Here is a 17,349-nt window from a genome sequence, read left to right as displayed (position 1 = left end):
ACAGCCCCCTCCTCAAAGAAAGAGACCCTGAATAAAAGTACAACCCTGAAAGACTATGGACTATGAATTGGACTATGATCTCTGGTGGAAATCCATTTCTACAACTAAATTTCAGTCTTTCTTGTTTCTTTTGTGATTAGGGGGTTGCTTTTTGATAGGGAAAAAGATTTTTTAATCACAGAGTTAAACATCTTGGAAATCCAACCCAGATTTTTAAAAAGCATGGTCCTCTCGAAAGAGAAATAAATAGTCATGACAATAATATTAATGGTGACAGCAACAATATGGCAGATTATTGAATGAAATGGATTAACTTGAATAAAATGCTATGAATTCTCAAAAAATAAAATACATAAAGTATCACGTATATTTTGAACACTGCTTTTGAGTAGTCAACCTATGTTATTAAGAGCCCCATTCATCTCAAGGCAGAAGTTAGAAACACATTTTCTCAGTCTCCCTGGAACCCAGGGTGCAGAGGTTGACCTAGATTTTTCTCCAATAGACACACTTATAAAGGACTATGATTTAGAGGAGAGTAATGTGAGGAAGAAGCATGGATAGATTTTGTTGATTTTTCCAGGATGTCAGTGGAGACCCATTGGTTGTTAGAATAGGCAGTTAGTGAGGCTCTAATGGATGCCTGGAGGCCAGCAAGGAGGAGGCCATGGCCAGCTGGGGGGAAGGTCAGAGGCCTGTCCTGGCAGCATTGACGAGAGGCCGGATCTCACCAGACAGGCCCAAGATGGCGGCGCCAGGACAGGAAAGCCCTGAGCAAGTGAGGAAGAAAAGGCCCACTCTCCTACCAAAAAATCCTTGCTCCAAGTAATGAATATTCCACTCCCTTGTTAACAACTCAATAAAAGAAACCCAAACCCCATGCACACAGCTCTCTCTCTCTTTCACCTGTTCTCACATCTCGAGAACGTACTTTCGCTTTAATAAATTTTCCCGCTGTATCACTGTACACTGTGCTGTGTCTGTCCTCGAATTCTCCCATGAGGAGACCAAGAGCCTTCAGCGCCATCTTTGGGGTGGGCTGGGTGGGGGCCTCAGGGCCTGGGGTCTCTCCAGTTCACCTGGCAGATGGCTCTTGGGAACAGCTAATGTCCTGAAACATGCTTGGGGTCAGCTCTTCTCAGATGTTATCAGGCGTATGGGGGCCTAGGAGGAAACTCAGAATGATGCACTTTCTTGCCTCCGTCTTGGAGTGGGAACAGAGCTTCTTTGGTTTACTTAGATGCAAGGTGAAATACAGAACATGAGTACATGGGGCCTACCAGAGAAACAGCAGAAATGGAGTCTTCCTAGAAGGTAGTCCCTTTGATGTAGTTTTGGAATGTTGGTGAGGTTGGTGGGGTCCGGAGCCAATGGCCAAAATAAAAGCCTTGAGACATCTTTGGTGCAAAATGGTGGTTTTAGTAAAGCACGGAGACAGGACCCATGGGCAGGAAGAGCTGCTGCCCCGGGGTTGGGAGGGGAGGCTGATTATATACTGTGGGGCTGGGGGAGGTGAGGCAAAGGGAGGTTTTCAAAAGGACTTTCATATGCTAAAGAGGACCAACCAGATACCAGAGACCTTGCCATTGTCAAGTCAAGGTTGTTCTTCCCTCTAGCAAGGCATTAACATGAAGACAGTTGGGAGCTTCCCGGAGGAACCGTACACTCTGCTCGCTTCAAGTATCTGTCAATGGGCTGAAGGTTATTAGGACATTTAATTTCATCTACTTTCCTTCTGGAACTTAGGTTATTGATAAGAATGCCTTTTCCTTGTAAATCACCAAGACATTTGTAAACTGAGGGAGACTCAGGTCCTACAGGACTGTGATTAGGTTAACCATTTGTTTTCCCTTCCCTTAGCTTTGGGGCAGCCCGAGGGCCTGAGGGACGTCCCACCTGGGAGTGGGGGGCGGGGAGTTGTGGGGTGTCAGCTTGTGCTTTGTCCCCAGCTTGCCTTCTGCTCCCTCATCACCTTCAGCTTCCCTGTGTCATTAACCAGGGTCAGAATAATTTCTCTGTAACAATGCTAATAACTGGTCTTACTTTCCAGTACAGTATAATATCAAATCTTAACCCACTTTAAAGCTTTCTCTTTTCCCAGCTCAGGCCTTTTTAGGCTCTCGAACCTGCAGGGGGTGAGGAGGTATGCTTGCTCTTCTAACTATCCCTCCTCCCTCCTGCTGCCCTTTCGGGCTCCTGCGCGGTCGAGCAGGGGGAGCTGGGCTAGCAGCGGGCACAGCAGAGGAAAGAAGAGGGAAAGGACGAACAAAAACCACCTTGTCATTTTGTGTAGCTGGTCCTGGGTGTGGCCCTCTCCCGGCTTTACAAGGACTCCGGCGCAGAGGGCGTCCTTCACTGCTAGGCAGCGTGTTACATTGGTCAGAAACCCTGCTTCCCTGAGGAAACTCGCCTCCGTTCTCCGTGGCAAGCAATGCTTCTCTTGATCGGGCTTGTCTGTGTGCACCCCGCTCAGACTCTGTCCTCCTGCCGGTCGTCCCCGCCCCCACTGCTGCCCCAGGCCCTGCACACATTCCTTCCTACGCGAGGGAGGGAAGCCATAGTCCCTCAGAGGAGGCACACATCCATCACCAAGAAACACCCAGCTTTTTCTGATACCTGGGAGGGGGATGGTTCACCCTCTTTGTACCTCACTCCTCACTCTGCCATCAGGGCACCTACTCAGGCTCTTGCTTCTAGATGTTTTTAGCCATCAACCTGTATGTTTTTTGAACGCTGTGCTTTGGGGATTTTTCTGGAGACTCATCCCATAGGCATGATGATCACTAACTCAATCTCCAACCCCTTGCCCCTTCCTGGAGGATGGTTGGGGGGGAGAAGCTGAAAATTCCAAGCCTCTGATTGAGGCTCAGTCTCCCAGTGACCAGCCCCCATCCAGGAGCCCACCCAGAGTCACCCCATTAGAAAAAAAGACACTCCTGTCACCCAGGAAATTCCAGGGGATTTAGGAGTTCTGTGCCAGGAATTGGGGTCAAAGACCAAATGTTAGACCAAAAGATGCTCCTAGTGCTCTTATGACTTGGGAAACTACAAGGGTTTTTAGGAGCTTTGTGCCTAGAACCAGGGACAGAGGTTAATAGGTATATACAGTTGATCCTTGAACAACACAGGTCTAAGCTGCATGGGTCCACTTATGTGCAGATTTTTTTCAATAAATACAGCACAGTATTGTAAATGTATTTTGCCTTCCTTGTGATTTCTTTTCTTTTCTTTTTTAAGTAATCTCTATGCCCAACATGGGGCTTGAATTCACAACCCCAAGATCAAGAATCCCATGCTCTACTGACTGAGCCCGTCAGGTACTCCTGTGATTTTCTTAATAAAATTTCTTTTCTCTAGCTTACTTTACTGTAGGAGTACAGCATACAAAATAAATGTTAATTGACTCTTTATATTATAAGGCTTCCGGTCAACAATAGGCTATGATGTGGGAAACAAAAGCAGAAGAAAAATTAAATTTCCTTACTATCTACAGCCCATTGTCAAGTCCTTGAAACAGGCAGAGTGACCTTCCTCTAGGAACTCAACTGCTTCAATGTTAATACTTTGCTAAGGGCAAAAGGCAATCCTAGCCCAAAACCTCCCCCGCCTCCCCCCAGGATCCTGTAAGTGTACTTTAATGTATAAAAATTCCTTTGGAAACTTCCTTTATCTCTACCCGGCAAAGTACATGTTGGCAATCGTCCCCCAAGCATATAGCCCACTGATATACATCTGAAGGGTCTCGTGACTAAGGTTCTATTAGAGGGTAATAAATGACATTTTCCCAACAACAGCTAGCCCCCTTCAAGGTCCTGGAAACCTTGCTTCCAAAATTCCTTAGAGACTTACTATCCCTAGCCCCCTCCCAACTTGAAAGTATACAATGGATCACTCCTCATGACCCCAGAGAGGCTCTTTCTGCCCACGGGTCCTGTCCCTGTGCTTTAATAAAATCACCCTTTTGCACCAAAGATGTCTCAAGAATTCTTTCTTGGCCGTCGGCTTCGAACCCTAACGTCTTTCCTACATCAGGCTATTAGTAGTTAAGTTTTTGGGGAATCAAGTTATATAGAGAGTTTTGACTGCATGGGGATCAGTGCCCCTGACCCCTTCCCATTGTTCAAGGGTCAAATATATATATATATATTACACTGTATTATATATAAAATATTACACAGCAAGCGCCTACAGTACCCAACCTGGAATATATAAAACCCCATAAAGAAAACCCAGAGAGTTCACCACTGTGTCATTCTTTGGGTCCCAAGATCTCTTGATCTTCTTTCCTTTCCACACCTTTATCTCCCATGTAATGCCTAGGATTTGTAGCTGTACTTGGTGGAAGGAATAAGTAGAAGTATGTCTATTCCATCGACAGAAGTCACGCTCCTTTCAATCTATTAGTTTTTATATTTATATTTTATACCCCATGAGTAAGAGTTTATTGTGAAGATGGATTCTAGAAGTCAGAGAATCATCAGAGTCACAGTTTTTAGATTTGACCTCAGGCACCGTGAAGGGGGGGGTGGGTAATAGGACATCCAGATACATGTACACGGAAAACAAAATGTGCTTATCGGGACGGTGTATCCAACGGATGCTCGAGGTACTTGCCACTCACTGCGGCCGTCATCGATGTAATGCCTCTCTCTGTCTCTCCCTCTCCCCCTCCCTCCACTCTCTATCTTGGCAATAAAGAAAAATGCCACACCTAAAAATAAACATATAACAACAACAAAAGTAACAGCCTTTCCCCCAAGTCACATTAATGAGGCATTTTATATACATAGAGATGTTTGCCCAGAGCGCTGCATTTTTTTTCATTTTTTTCATCTAATTCATTTATATTTCCTAAACACTCATTAAATTTAACATTTTTTATTAAAATAAGAAAATTCTTTAATTCATTCAGGAAATATTTACCAACTGCTTACTAGGTGCTGGGCATTACTGTAGAAGCTATGGATATAGGATCACAGCCAACAAACAAGAATGCCTGCTCTCAGCTATCTCATACTCCACTATGGGATACAGACGATATAGGAGATAAATCACTGAAATATATGTTCTATTATATTTTGGCAAGTATATAAATACATGTTAATAGTAAGCAGAGAAGAGGGATATTAATGCTGGAGGATACTGAAATATTAGACAGGATGGCAGAAGAAGGCATCACTGAGGAAGTGTAGGGTGCAGACTTCAAGGAAGTGAAAACATGCGCTCTAAGGACATTTGTAGTCCGAGCATGCCAGGCGGGGAGCGGCCTGTGTGAGCACCCTGAGATGGAAGACTGTTGGTTTGCTCCCAGGGGAGCAAGAAGGCTGCTATGACTGCAGCCAGCAGAACCAGGGGAGACCATAGGAGAGCAGAGAAGGGGGGCCATACTGGATGCTGTAATCAGGGTGACCATACAGCCCTGTTTATGCTTAATGTTCTGCTGTGATTATTAATGATGCTGTTTTCATTCTCACGAGTATCCCAGTTTGATTAATAAGGGTCATCAGGACTGTAGCAAGGAGCTTGATTTTCACTCCAATGGAGTTCACGGTTGGATGGTTTGAGCAGGTGAATGAGTGGATGACATGATCTGTCATGCTTCACCTGAGTGACTCTGACTGCCCTACTGGGGGTGGGGGGGAAGGCTGGAGAGAGGCAAGAGCAGAGGGAGAGAGATGGGTCAGGAGGCACTGAAATAACCCAGGTGAAATGATGGTGGCCTGAACCAGAGTGATCGAGGTGGGGGTAGTGGTGGCAAGAAGTTAGATTTTGGAACTATTGAGAAAAAGGAGTAGAGGGGATATGTTGATGAACTGAGCATGAAAGAAGAGTTCAGGATTATTCCAAGGTATTTTTTAATGAAATTCTTATTTTAAATAATTTCAGATTAAAGTTTGTAAATATAGCACAAAGATTTCCAACTACTCTTCATCCAGATTCACCAAATGTTAGCTCTTTATCGCATTTGCTTTATCACTTTCTCAATCTTGATACATACATATGAATGTGTATGAATATGTAGCACAATTATTATTTTATTTCTATCTGAAACTATTTGAGAGGAAGCTGCAGACATGATTTTTCCTTTACTCATAAATCTTTCAAACAGTGTATATGTATTAGAAAAAAGAAATTCTCTTACCTAACCACAACACAATTATATGATAAAAGCAGAACATTAAACTTGATACAATGCTATTATCTTACTACAAGTTTTATTTAAATTTATCCCAATTTAGTAGTATCTTTTGAAGTTAAAAAAAAAAAAAAAAGGTGTCAGGCCCAGGATTATGTGTGATGCTTAGTTGTCATGCAATTTAGGTCCTTTTTAATTTGAAACAATTCCTCCCTCTTCCTTTGTCTTTCATGACTTTGCTACTTTTTAAGAACACAGGACAGTTATTTTGTGGAAGATACGTCTATTTGGATTTGGCTAATATTTCAATTATTTATATCGTAAGTAATACTCCGCTGTTCTCAGTACTTTGTGTCACATTGTTGTGATGTCATTTTGTCTCCTTACTGGTGATCTTCACTTTGGTCACTTGATTAAGGTGGTATCTCAAGTTTTTCAACTATATCTTACTATTTTTCATTTTGTCATTAATAAGTATCTTATTATCCAATAATTTTAGCAGGCATTGATTTGCCTGAGTCACTAATTACCATTATGTTTTCCAATGGTGAGTTTCTAATTCCATCAATCTTTTTATATCTAGTACAGAATATTCCATTGTAAGGAAAGCCTTTTTATTTCTTTCCATTTAAAAGAAAGTTGTTGATAATACCAGGGTCTCATTGTATGGGTTCACATTTGAATCAGAAAGTTATAAAGATTTACATTTATTTTTTTCTTAATTCTCATATAGTTTCAGATTTGGCCAGTGGATATTTCTTCAAAGTGTGTTCTTTTGGCCGGTCTCATCATCTTTGATGCTTCTTCAGACTTTGACAATACACAGTGTTACAAGTTCTATCATCCAGTTTCCTGGGCCTTGACTCTGGATACACACACACACACACACAGTCACTCAACAAATAGTGGAAGCCACTGGGTTATATAATCACAATGGGAGGGGCAGTGATCTTGGGACTGAAACGTGATGCCCACGAATAGGCTGCTTCGTAGACACAGAGGCCAAAATGAGTTCATGGGAAAAAAATAGAAATTCAGTCTTTCATTTGGATTTTTGGGGTCTCATTCCGCTGATTGTCTGTTTTTTTGGAGGCATACTTTGAGACCTGACACATGGCCCCCCCCCCCAAAAGTGCTGCTCACTTCATTTGTCTCTAGTTCTGTGCCAAGTAAGGCAAATCTGGGTTTCAGCATCATAATCAGAAGCCGTGTTTTATGTCTTTTTCTTATTCTGGCAAAAGGTTTTTCTCATCGCCTTCTGCTCATCTTTATGTCCTCTCCCTCTGTTCCACCAGACTCTTGCCTTTAGGAGATCATCCGAGCACTCTGAGGCCCAGCAGCAACCCGCAGCTTCCTGTTCACCGAGCAACTTTTGAACAGATGCTCTTTCTGAATTGGGAAAGAAACATGCTGGCCTATTACTTTTGATGGAGGAGTTAAAGATCACTAATATTGTTTATTATTTTTAGATGACATCCAGTGTTTGTTTTTGTGGACAACTCATTCCCATTATGAGATACCAGAATGAGACCAAAAGGATTAGTCACTCCATATTTGGTAGAATCTTTATCAGGGCTGAGTTGCTTTCTTTGTTCTTCTCTATTAGCTGACCTTGGTTCCTTGACCTTCAGATAATTTTTATACCTCCTAAGGTATCTGCAAACTCACTGCACTCTGGTCACTTTTCTTTAGCTGGGCTTCATTCAACAAACCTTTACTGAGCACAGACTAGGTCCATACTTTGCAAGGCTCTGAGATACAATAGCAAATAAGATAGACTCCTGTCTGCCGGGGGAGTTGAGTCCACTAAGTAAGTATAATACAATCAGTAATCATAATTCTTTTAGGTCTACGGTGGCTAAACTAATCAGGACTCTGGATTGTCATTGAAACTCCATACAAATTAGCTAATCTGCTGGCTTATATTGGCGTTAATTGCCGTGCTGGTGACGCTTCAGGGTTTCCTACACCTGAATTTCGGGTATCACCAACAATTTAAAGATGGTACAGCAGCTTTATTCCCATTTATCGTGAGGAATTTCCATCTTAGAATTCCCTGCTGTGTTAGCAGTAATTTTCTGAGAATACGGATTTGGTAAACTCATTTCTAGTTCCGGGTTTGGGTGTCAAGGAAACATTCCTTTTGACGTCATGTACCAAAGATGCAAAAAGCTGAGCGCTGGAGGCCCCAGTGAGATTCGAACTCACGACCCCTGGTTTACGAGACCAGTGCTCTAACCCCTGAGCTACGGAGCCCCGCCGAGCTGCCCCTCGACTCCTTGCCCCAAAGCTGATTACACATGCAAATGTTTCGCTTTCTGCTCCCGAGAGTTTCTGGAAATTTGATGTTCCACCCCCTCCCCTTTCCGAGTTCCTCCGTGACAGTTACCACGTCACAAAGGCTGTCTGGGGACTCGGCCGGACTGAGGAGGGAAAGCGCGCGGGAAACGGCGCGCCTCCCGCCCCAGGCCCGCGGCAGGTGCCGCAGAGGCCCGCGCGCACGGCTGTCGCCACCTCCACGGCCTGCCGGCCTGCGCACAAATAAATACAAACCGAACACCTCGACTGCGGGCGAGCACGCGCCGCTCATTAAAACGACTCGGTAAACTAAGACTCACGGGGCGGGGAGGACTCTGGAGCGCGCTCCGCGGGCTGCAGGGGAGAGGCGGTGCGATCCGGCCGCCAGCTCCGCAGAGGGCCCACCGGCTAAAGCACGGCCACACACAGGCACGACGATGCCCTGTGACCCGGAGTGTCACGAACACGCGTGATAGGAAAACCGAGCAAAACAAGGAATGGTCATATTAATGAAGTTGAGAGTGAGGGCAGGGGAGGGGACGTCAATCTTATCACTTATTCTTAGTGATCAAAGATCACTAAGGATAAAAGATCTTTTAGGATTAGAGATCCGCCTCCTGCATCCCAGAGGAGCCAGTTTGTTCGAATTCTCCAAACCCCTCAACTTGTCTGTGCATAAGGGACATTACCTACTGAAACTCCTCCTCATCACCCTGCTATCAGAGAAGAAGGGGATTGCGGGCCCAAGGAGGATCATGAAGCTCCAACGAGACTGTGATTTGCAGTTTTTTTTTCAGATTTCATCCCATGTTTAGGTACCGTGCTCACCTCCTGTTTCTAGCACCTAAAGAAATTTATAACCTCAGTGAAATACAGGTCTGTTAGGTTCAGAGGAATCACTTGGACTTTTTTTTTTTTTTTTTTGGTGCTTTATGTTTTAATGATGTTAAGTGAGATCTCAGTGGGCTCTTTTTCTTCCCCTGTCTGCAGAGACAAAGGCTTCTGACCCTTAAATGCATTCATTCAATATAGCATTTACTAACACCTGAGCAATCATTACGGGCAGGACACTGTGGAGGACACTTCTCTGGCTCACCGAGGTCCCGGTAGTTAGGAGACTGCCTCGCCTACCTTCAAATCTCTACCACATAGGGCGTGTGTGACAGACTAGTTTACCTACGAATACAGTTAAATTGCAAGTGCTTTTGCAGCTCTGTGAGGGCCTGCAAAAACACACAGCTCTGGAAGGGTACCAGCCCAGAGAGCAGCTCTTCCTCCCAACTTCAGACTCCAGAAGTCAGCAAAGCCTGAATAAGACCTCTGAGGCCGAAAGACAGGACTGACTGTCTGGTGCTGATGAAATGAGGCATGGCCTCTTCGTTAGAGCTTAAAACACCACGCTGAGGTACTATATATCCATACAGAATGTCATGTATTATAAGATAATACTAGTACTATTTCTTTGCGTTTGGTTTAGCCTTACTTAGGATAAATGTGATTTGAGGAGCCAAATGATCCAGAATTCAGTCTATGTAGGACCTGGCCCTTTGACTCTGTGATGCTAACCTAGACAGTTAACTTTTCCCTACTGTTGTTACTAATTTCCACCTCCTTCTAATGTAGGAAATCTTCGCCCAATTGGAATTTTTTTTAGCAAGGGTTTTCAGAACACCCGTTGGATTGATCTCCGAATTTTGGGTTACATTCAAGAGGGGACATCAGGGACCTGTACCTCTCTCTCTCTTCTTGCCATCTCCCATCTGCTAGTGCCTTCCATTGGCTGCGTCCAGACAGGAGCTAGGAGGCAAGAGAGCCCAACTGATGCAGCCTTCCAGGGCAGAAAAGCAGGGCAGAGAATGGGTCTGGATGGGCAGGTGGAGAATGATCAGCACCTGCTGTTGTAACTGTAGTGATAGGGTTAGTGTAGGGTTGGTTGAGTCATGAACGTGCATCTTGTATGAGCCTTGGATAATAGCGTAGGCTGAAGCTTGAGCAGCTGATAAGTAATACGTACTGCTAAGCAATTTTTATCATCCCATATTAGGAGCACAGCCATTGCAAGGAGGAATACGGACATATTTGCCACTACCTGACATGAAGTGAGGAAGAAGGCATGAAGTATAGGTTCTTTCCAGCAGACGCGTTCCAGTGAGACTGGCACGTGAAAGGCAGCTCTTCTGTCAGATAAGGCTGAGGAGGCATCTGGTTCTGGAGAAAATGTGGGGATTCTGGTTTCAGGCAATGGCTCAGTTCATTCCAAACAGCCAACTAAGGCTGCAGTGTAGGCGTATTTCCTCCTCCATTAGTCCTGCTGGAGGGGTAAGGGCGTCTGTTTCTCTTGGAGACTCTATGATCTAGACAAATAATGTTTTGGAAATCTCATTCTGATGATGCTAGTGGAATGAATTATCTTTTTAAGATGCACGGTCTCGCCCTGCACTTGAGTGTTGGAATACTCCTGTAAGCAGTGGTGTGCAAAGTTGCCAGGCAGGAAGCATCAGTCCCTGGTCCACAGAGACGTGAGCCTGTTCCAGAATATAGTTAAATGCACCCCTGCCTTCACTGAGGAACCTCACTACAAACCAACCATCAACAGAACTAAACAAGATGCTTAGCCATATAGTTGACTCACCTCTGACACATCTTGAAACAGAGCAGACTGGATATGGACATTTATGGATTGTGCTGGTTGCCACTCACACTTTGAGAGGCTCTGCCCACAGTTTTCCCTCCTTCTAGTCATTTGCCCTCGGAGTATCCACTGACAGTATCCACACACATGTGTATCACCTGGGGTTGATGGATACGGCTTGTTCCATTGGACTGAGTTTGTACACAAAGCACAAAGAAGATCCTGATTTTTTCATAGCTCCTTTCAGCGGCAGATTTCTGGCCAACTGGACTCAACTGGAATCCATAACATCTCTCCTAACGACTAAAACAGAGTGCCGCTGTAATTGCCCCAGCTGCTGTTGGCCTTTGCAATCCCTAATAGGTAGACCTAGTGAAACAGATGCTCTTGTCTCTTCTTTCATAGGATGAGAAGGAGGTAGCAGGAGCTGAGAAGGTACAAACACATTTCCCGCTAGGCGTAAATAACTGAAATCGAGTCCAAAGGGCATGGGAGGGAAGTTCCATTGGCAAGAATGTCAGGAATTCCATAAATGAGACATTCTACGCTGGTTCCAGGGAAGAGTCAGAACAGAAGAGCATATTGGGTCCACCAAGCCCACCTGCATGGGAAATCTGGAGATAGATTTATATCCCTCTCTCAGGTAAAGAAAGGGAATAAAGTGCACCCCGGGGCAGAGAAGGTGATGGGGCCTTCAGCATAAGACTGATGGAAGAAACGTGGCTAGATCTCGGTCTTCCACAAATCTCTCACCCCCAGATGAGTATCCTCAATGAGAGACCACTCCAAGAAGAGCTTTCCAAGAAAAGCTAGAAGATGGATTTCCAGCAAGTTCCGGAGGGCACTTTCAAGCAAGTTCTGCTAGCACAACAGGGCAACGTCTCTGCTCTTCAGTGAGCCAGGCTGTGCCCTCCACAGCAAGGTCTGGGTCTTCGGTAGGGGTGGGGTGAGGGGTGGAGGGCTCTTCCTTCCGTGCTAATCTCCGCTCTCACTTCCTAAGGTGCTTTATCAGCCCTCAGGGTGGTGACTGCTCCTTACATCTGCTATCCTTACAGTCCTTAGAATTCTCTTTACTTTTTCCTAGCCAATTCCTTGGTCCTCCAATCTCCCCTGTAGTTAATCATTCTCTGTATTAAAACTTTCCCTGTGCATTAGAAGATAAATATGTTCTGGGGATATAATGTAAAACATGTCAACTATAGTTAGCAATACTGAATTGTACATTTGAAAATTGCTGAGAGAGGAGATCTTAAAAGTTTTCATCACAAGGAAAAAATTGTCACAGTGTGAGGTGTGCATGTTAACTCCGGTTATTATGGTCATCATTTTGCAATATATACATATATCAAATCATCATGTTGTACACCTTAAGCTTACACAGTGTTGTACGTCAATTACATCTCAATAAAACTGGAAAAATAAGTAAATAAATAAGCAAGCAAACAATTTTTCCTGTCAAATTGCTGCATGGTTTTTCTCTCCTGATTGGACCAAGACTGATACCTATGTACCTATTGCTGCATAAAAAATCGTATTAAAATGTAATGGTTTAACTTACACACCACTGATCATGTCTTCTCTCACAGACTTGGTCAGGACTTTGGGCAGAGCACAGCTTGTCTCTGCTCCTGATTTCTGGAGACCCGACTGGAAGACTAGAAGGCTGGGGCCAGGAAGTCACCTACTCACATGTCTGGCAGTCGCTGCTGGCTGTGGGCCGGAGACCTCAGCTCCTCTCTACAGGGTCCCTCCCTGTGGGCTTTCTGGCAGCATGGTGGCTCGGTTCTGAGGACAAACATTCTGAGGGAAAGCTGTTGGAAGCTCTTGTGAGCTAGCTCGGGGAGTCCCACCGCATCAATTCCAGCGCATCACAGATCTTTCCAGATTCAATGAGAGGGAACACAAACCCCTATCTCTGGAAGGAAATGTGTCAAATCACTTCAAAGGAAGAGCACATGGGATGAACTATGTTGCTATGGCCATCTTTGGAAAACACAATCGGTCACAGGCTTTCTACGGCTGAACTCAGAGCCCCTACTACCTTAGATTTCACTTAACCAATTTCCCCTGAACTTGTAAAGAAAAACTTGAGAAAATAAATTAATAATAAAGAGGTGTTAGGAAATAGTCTACCCAGAAGGTCATGAAATATTGACTGTGCTGTGCAGGAACCCATCTATCCAAGACAACTGGATTATGGCATATTTTCAGCTGCAATTCTATATTCACATTACATTTTAGTAATATCCATTTTCAAGTATCCCAGATATTTTAAAGCTATATTCAGAAGTTTTCATTTCATAGAAAATACATACATAGACTTCAAACAGGTATAGGAAGCAATATGCAAAAATTCAACATAGGCATATATCAAAATAGACACTTAATTTTGCATACTGTTGCAACTGCCCTGCTGAAATACAGTCACATTAAAAAAGTAACATCTAGGGCGCCTGGGTGGCTCAGTTGGTTAAGCGACTGCCTTCGGCTCAGGTCATGATCCTGGAGTCCCGGGATCGAGTCCCGCATCGGGCTCCCTGCTCGGCGGGGAGCCTGCTTCTCCCTCTGACCTTCCTCCCTCTCGTGCTCTCTGTCTCTCATTCTCTCTCTCTCAAATAAATAAATAAAATCTTTAAAAAAAAAAAAAAGTAACATCTACAAATAATAACTTAATTTTCAAGAAAGATATTTCCCACTCAATTTTAGAGTCACAGATGAAGAAATTAAAATTAATTTTAAGTTAGATTTAAAAGTGATGTCTACTAATTTAAGTATCCTGTGGATATAGACCCTTGCGGTCTAATTATAGAAACCTGTTGAGGCTCCTATTTACCGGAATGTTACATTGTTTCTCTCCTCCACAGTGTAATCCGAGAATACTAGTTGCAACAAGGTTATTGCTTTTTTCTTTTTCTTTTTTGGCTACTTCATTTCCGCAGTCACTGAAACATATTTTTTCCAGCCCTAAACGGCCAGCCTTACGTTTCAGAAAAGCTGCTGCCCTTCAGGGCGGCTGCTGCAGAGCCTCCGAGGGCTCTAGAGAAAGGAGGGACAGGCCTACCCCGCAGCGCCCGGGCGACCCCGCGGGGCAGGACACCGAGCTGGATCCCGAACCGTGTGCGGAAAGGAAACATGACGCGTGGCTGCGGGCGGTGGCTTCACAGTCTGGGGCGGTTGACAACAGGACGAACGCCTCGAAATGCACTGAACGGGTCTCTTGATGATGAGCGCCGGCGCCCGGGGCAGTGGGGAAAGCATCTGTTGGCTGAGTCTCCGCCCACCCTGGAGCAGCCTCCACCTGGGCTGCAGGATGCGGGTCCGAGTCACCGAGGTCACGGTGACCGGCACGCAGTCCAGGTTCCAGGTGGGGTCGCTGCGAGGACCGAGGCCCGGCTGCGGGGAGAGCCCAGGAGGGGCGCCCCCAGCGCGCCGGCGCCCTGGGCTCCAGGCCCGCAGGAAAGGCTCGTGTCTTCGCGTTTCTGCATCTGAGTTCGGAACTCGCGCCTCGCCCGCCAGGCCCGGGAACGGTCGTTTTCCGCGATGCAGCGGGCGCGGAGCGCGGGGCCAGAAGCCCAGGGAGGAAGCTTCAAGCTTGGGCCGCCGCGGTGTCAGGATGGCCGAGTGGTCTAAGGCGCCAGACTCAAGCACCTGCTTCCCGCGCTGGGGCTTCTGGTCTCCGCATGGAGGCGTGGGTTCGAATCCCACTTCTGACAATCCCAGTTTTGTTCCCCCGGAACACCCCGACTCTCCACGAAGGAAAAGCCCCTTACTAGAGAATGCTGGGATGTTCTCAGGAGCCGTATCAGCGGTGGACCGGTCATCCGCACGTTGGGCCTGGCTTTTCGCTGACACTGTTGAAAATGTTCAGGTCGGCAATAGCAGGGAAATGGCCATGCTGTTAAAATTAACTAAATCAATAGCTCCCTCTGAAATATTATCTCAGAATTATGTGATTTAGATGTCTTCTCTTTCATTTTTGAAGTTAAAAAAATGCATCCTATGAAGTTCTACATAGGCGAAAATCTTGGTCTTAAAATTAAGATCTTAGATTTTTGCAGGTTGCTTTTAAATGAGTTTGTCTTCCTGTATTGTATAGCTTTTGAATTACTATTCAGCAGTGTCTCTCCTGGAGATGTACCTCTGTGAAATTCCAACTCAGCTCCATGGCTGGCCTTACCTAGTATAGTCTTTGTAGCATTTTTTTCTTTTTTCAAAATTGAGATATATTTGACACACAATATTGTACAACATAGTTCTGTCTGGTCACATAATTATCATTTCTTCTAGTGCTGAGAACAATTAAGATCTAGTCTCTTGACAAGTTTAGTGTTTATAGCACAATGTTGTTGTCCATAATCTCTACACTGTGTATTAGGTTTCTAGGAAGTATGTATCTACTAGTTGCATATATGTACCCTAGAACAATATCTCTCCCATACCCCTCTCCCACCTCCTGGTATCCACCATCTACACTCTGCTTTCACAATCTTTTTTTAATTCCACCTATAAAATATATTATGTAGTTCTTGTCTTTCTGACTTATCTCACTTCGCATAATATTCTCAGGGTCCATCCATGTTGATTCAAATGGCAGAATTTCCTCTTTTTTTCATGGCTAAATACTATTTTTAATATATATATATAGAGAGAGAGAATATAGATAGATCTATATTCTATACATATAATTGAAGGGTGTATATAGTGATATATAATTTTATATATTTATATATAAATATACACATAAAATATATATAATTTTATATCTATATCTATATCTATATTTCTCGCATCTTTATCCATTCATGCACTGACAGACAAAGGTTACTTGGCTATTGTGAATAATACTGCAATAAACATGGGAGTGCATATGTCTCTTCAATACTCTGTTTTCATTTTCTTTGAATAAATACACAGAAGTGGGATTTCTGTGTCATTGATCATTCTATTTTTAATTTTTTGAGGAACCTCCATACTGTTTTCCAGAGTGGCTGCACAGTTAACACTCCCACCAATGGCGCATAAGGGCTCCCTTTTCTCCACATCTTCCTGAACACTTGTTATCACTTGTCTTCTTGATGATAGCTATTCTAACAGGTGTGAGATGATATCTCATTGTGAGTTTGGTTTGCTTTTCCCTGACAGTTAGTGATGTTGAGCACCTTTTCATGTACCTGTTGTCCATTTGGATGTCTTCTTTGGAAAAAAGTGTCTATTTAGTTCCTCTGCCCATTTAAAAATCAGATTGATTGTTATGTTGTTATTAAGTTGTATGAATTCTTTACACATTTTGAATACTAACCCCTTATTCAATACGGCGGTTTGCAAAATATTTCTCTCATTCTGTAGGTTGTCTTTTTATTCTGTTAATTGTTTTGCTGTGCAGAAGAATAGCTTTTTTTCTAAAGAATAATATTAAACACTTTACAGAAGATCTACATGTTGGGGGAGAAGAAAGGGTTGGATACCAGGCATGACAGGGAAAAACAACGCATCAAAGTATAACTGGGAGTGACCTTTTATGGACTAATAAAAAAGTGAGTCATGGACAGCCAAGTGTGATTAATTTACTTCTTTGAATTCAAAGCCTCCCTTCCCCTGCCCAAGATGATTAAATTCCTTTTCTTACACTCTCCTTCTCACGTCTACCAATTTATAACCACCTACCACTCTTTCCTGCTTTACCTCTCCTCTGAAATGATGAAATTCTAAATTATTTTTCCCTGTATTCTCCATTTTTCTCTTTTTCAATCATTGTTTTGAGTTGGGACTGTTTATTTTTCTGTTACTGATTTTACTTTCTGTGTTTCAAAGCATCCACAGTATATTTTCGGCTAGATAGGGAAACCTAAAAAAAATAAAATAAAATAAAAATCCTTTTGCAACATTTGCTTCCCTTTGTAAAGTACCCAACACCTGCTGAAGACAAGGAGTACAGGCCTCTGAGGCTCCCTCTAGCCAGGAAACTGTTATGGAGCTTGATGGAAATGTGGAAGCAGTGATCTGAGTATTTGCCCCGTTCCCCAATGTGTCATTTGATACTCAACCTGGACGATGGCAACATAAGGTATGTTGATACTCTTTTAAAGGCAAAAGGCAAAACCAGAAAATGTATGTATTTACACATATGGTATATCTTTCTCACTAATATAAAAACACAAAGGCTGCAAATCGATTCCAGCAGATGTATTATTGATTCTGTTTTGTTTCTTTCAGTTTCTCTCTGTGGGGAAAAGCAGTGAATTTCCCAGTAATTTTGTAACAGCACTCCAACCAGTCTTAAGGG

The 17,349-nt window shown here is 43.8% G+C and overlaps 2 non-coding genes across 2 annotated transcripts; one reads left to right on the top strand and one right to left on the bottom strand.

Annotated features, from left to right (window-relative positions):
* Window positions 1–8,319: 8,319 nt before the first annotated feature.
* On the bottom strand, window positions 8,320–8,392 carry TRNAT-CGU. The gene has a single exon. It is a non-coding gene; the product is annotated as a tRNA-Thr (tRNA).
* A 6,281-nt stretch (window positions 8,393–14,673) lies between these two features.
* TRNAL-CAA lies at window positions 14,674–14,779 on the top strand. Its single transcript has 2 exons — window positions 14,674–14,711; window positions 14,734–14,779. It is a non-coding gene; the product is annotated as a tRNA-Leu (tRNA).
* Window positions 14,780–17,349: the final 2,570 nt, after the last annotated feature.

This window comes from Neomonachus schauinslandi, chromosome 8, assembly GCF_002201575.2.
Source record: "Neomonachus schauinslandi chromosome 8, ASM220157v2, whole genome shotgun sequence".
Lineage (NCBI taxonomy): Eukaryota > Metazoa > Chordata > Mammalia > Carnivora > Phocidae > Neomonachus > Neomonachus schauinslandi.
This window is presented reverse-complemented; position numbering and strand designations above follow the sequence as displayed.